Source organism: Aplysia californica, unplaced genomic scaffold, assembly GCF_000002075.1.
Source record: "Aplysia californica isolate F4 #8 unplaced genomic scaffold, AplCal3.0 scaffold00192, whole genome shotgun sequence".
Classification (NCBI taxonomy): domain Eukaryota; kingdom Metazoa; phylum Mollusca; class Gastropoda; order Aplysiida; family Aplysiidae; genus Aplysia; species Aplysia californica.
In genome coordinates, this window is record NW_004797462.1 from 783,896 (window position 1) to 786,010 (window position 2,115).

Below are 2,115 nucleotides of genomic sequence, written 5' to 3' on the forward strand. Positions count from 1 at the left end.
CGTGTGGGTTCCAATCTAACACTTTTCTTGTTATGCAGCTGCTTGACTTCCTGAGAGTGTGTCCAATCCATCGCCAACGTCTTCTTCCCACCTCATCTCTGACCGGGCTCTGTCTGGTTCTTCTTAATACTTCCTCGTTGGTGATCTTGTCTGTCCATTTGATCCTCAGCAGCCCCCTCAGACACTTGTTCAAGAAAACCTGGATCCTCTTTATACACGTATGGGATGCGTTCCACGTCTCACATCCATACAACAAGACTGGCTTCACATTTGAGTTGAAAATTCTGAGCTTTGTTCGTAATGAGATATCCCTGGTCCTCCAAATCCTGCTCAAAGAAATAAATGCAGTCTGTGCCTTTCCAATGCGGGACTTTATTTCCGCACCTGTTCCCCCCTCTCTGTCAATTATACTCACAATATAGCAGAAGGATTCGACGTCTTCTAGTGCATTTCCTTGTACTGTGACCTGCTCCTTTAGCAGTGCATCTATCCTTAGGACTTTCGACTTTGCGGGGTGGATCTTCAATCCAACAGACTCTGATAGGCCGTTTAAAATTGTCGTCTTTGCTTGCATCTGTTCCTGAGTGTGTGACAGAAGCGCCAAGTCATCTGCAAAGTCCAGATCGTCCAACTGTGTCCATGGGGTCCACTCTATACCGTTTCTGTGTCCTCTGGTGGTTCCTTCACCAGCCAGTCAACTGCCCATATGAAGAGGAACGGTGATAATAAACATTCATGTCTCACACCAGTCTTGATGTCAAAGTTGTCAGTGAGCTGGCCATCATGTACAACCCTGCAACTTGTCTCTGCGTACATGCTCTTGATGAAGTTCACCAAAACTTCTGTGGGATTCCGTGGTGTCTCAGTATCTTCCATAGTGTTGCTCGGTCTATACTGTCAAAAGCCTTCTCATAGTCAAGGAAGTTGACGATCAGCTGGGAGTTCCACTCCAGAGACTGTTCCACAATAATCCTCAACGTGGCAATCTGGTCGGTGGTTGAGCGATTTTTCCGGAAACCAGCCTGTTCATCCCGTAGTCTTGGATCCGTTGCTGTCTTGATTCTCTCCAAAATGATTCTGTTGAAGACCTTACCTGGTATTGAGAGAAGAGTGATCCCTCTGCAGTTGCTGCAGTTGCTGAGATCCCCCGTTTTTGGAAGCTTCACGAGGTGTCCTTCTTTCCAATCCTTTGGGAACTTGCTCTCATTCCAAATCCTGGTAAACAGTGTGAGGAGGATGTCTGCCGTCACATTGGCATCTGCTTTTAGGGCTTCAGGTGGAATCTTGTCGAGACCGGCCGCTTTACCTTTGTTCAGCTTCTTAATGGCATCCAGAATCTCTTGTTTTGAAGGAGCATCACAGCAGATTGGTAACTCATTTCTTGCTGGCAGGATGTTTGGTGGGTTACTCGGTGGTGGTCTGTTCAGGAGACTGTTGAAATGCTCTACCCATCGTTTGGACTGAGCTTCCTTTCCAAAAATAGTTTTCCCCTCTTGATCCTTTACTGGTACTTCATGTTTCCCGTATTTTCCAGAAAGTGTCCTTGTGGTCTGGTAAAGGATTCGCATTTGCCCTCCTACCGCTGCTTCCTCTGCATTAAGTGCCGAAGATTACTGGTTTTACAAGAGAGTAACAAAGACCAAAAAAAAAAAAAAAAGAGAGTAGAGATAATGAGTAGAGATGTTTGATAGGGGAAAAGGAGCAAAACACACCAGCGCATCCGCCAACCACTCACAAAAAAGTCAAAACCAAAAAACATGCACCTGCTTGTTTGTTCAATTGTAGTAAAATGGCCACGTTTCAGCAGGACGTAATGAGAACGTAGTAACACCGTAAATTGAACAACATTAAATTTTGTTCTTGCTTCTGTAGAGAAGCAGAATTGGTCCTTTATCGTTACGCGTAGAAGTAGAAGTAGAAGTAGAAGACCGGAGTTCGATTTCCGTGTGGGGAGAATTTTTACCGAGTACAAGTAGCTCGGCCTTTCTACTGGAATTGCGTATCCCCCTCAACCTGGGCTGGCCTTGGCAGAAAAGAGCCGAAGCCTGCCTCCTTCATTATCTAAAATATATAGGTTTTTAAAAATCTATTTATCTATTTATTTTTTTTAATTAC

The 2,115-nt window shown here is 44.8% G+C and overlaps 1 protein-coding gene across 1 annotated transcript in view; it reads right to left on the bottom strand.

Moving 5' to 3' along the window:
* LOC101848888 (dehydrogenase/reductase SDR family member 11) overlaps nt 1-2,115 on the bottom strand; it is a gene marked incomplete at its 5' end in the record, with an annotated part of 18,805 nt that overhangs the window by 15,140 nt on the left and 1,550 nt on the right.